A 949-nucleotide genomic window follows, 5' to 3' on the forward strand; every position below is an offset into this window, starting at 1 on the left:
ATTTCAAAATTACTCTCCATATCCAGCCATATGAAAAGCATGCTGGGAACTAACAATCACCTATAAAATAAAACTGCAAAATTGAGCTAATTCTCTTAAAATAAATGGGTAGCCTTCTTTCCTTAATTTTTTTTTAGTTTAATCAGTTCCTCAATTCAAGCCCCAAAACTGCTTAAGTTTTCTTTTTTTTTAAAAAAAAAAAAAGGGAAACACATCTCTTGGTTTTATTAGTAAAAAGTCCTCAATATTTTCTATACAACACTGAACCACAATTTCTTTAATGAAATATACACAATATTTTAAATTATCACCTTAATTTTTTTTACGAAAATCACAAGACCCATGATTCATTTTTTTTACAGTGCATCTGATCATCGTGTTTTGGGGACATTTTCATACACAGTATCAGTCTTTGATTTCTGCAAGGAAACACAAATACAATCAAGAACCTGGTGAATATGAGTTAGTTAAGTTAACTGCTACTGCAGGGATGTCCAGTCCTGCAGAAAAGGGTCAGTCTCCTGCAGAGTTTAGCTCCAACCAGCCTCAACACACTTGCCTATAGTTTCTAGTGAGTCTGAAGACCTTATCTGGTTCAAGCGGATTTAATTAGGATTGGAGCTAAACTCTGCAGGACAGTGGCCCTCTAGGAACTGCTACAACAGAACAGATGCTAGCATGGACATCAGTCATGCAGTTTTTCATATGACTTTTTAAGGTAAATTATCAAACAGATTATTTTAATTCTGAAGTTTTGTCATGACAATCCCTGCACTGAGAATAGTCTTTCACACAAAAGCAACAGCAAAGATACTTGTTGCAGCTCGTCTACAAATCAACCAATGGCTGCTATAACCTTAAAGGGTTAGTTCACCCAAAAATGAAAATTAGTCCATAAATTACTCACCCTCAAGTCATCCTAGGTGTATATGACTTTCTTCTTTCAGAC

At 34.9% G+C, this 949-nt stretch overlaps 1 long non-coding RNA gene across 1 annotated transcript in view; it reads right to left on the reverse strand.

Moving 5' to 3' along the window:
* Nucleotides 1-359: 359 nt before the first annotated feature.
* The window catches only part of LOC107727887 (uncharacterized), a 2,342-nt gene continuing 1,752 nt past the window's right edge, over nucleotides 360-949 (reverse strand). The window contains exon 3 of the long non-coding RNA XR_001638406.1: nucleotides 360-419. This is a non-coding gene — a long non-coding RNA (uncharacterized LOC107727887). The remainder of the gene's footprint in view (nucleotides 420-949) is intronic.

Source organism: Sinocyclocheilus rhinocerous, unplaced genomic scaffold (assembly GCF_001515625.1).
Source record: "Sinocyclocheilus rhinocerous isolate Xijiao unplaced genomic scaffold, SAMN03320098_v1.1 scaffold1991, whole genome shotgun sequence".
Classification (NCBI taxonomy): domain Eukaryota; kingdom Metazoa; phylum Chordata; class Actinopteri; order Cypriniformes; family Cyprinidae; genus Sinocyclocheilus; species Sinocyclocheilus rhinocerous.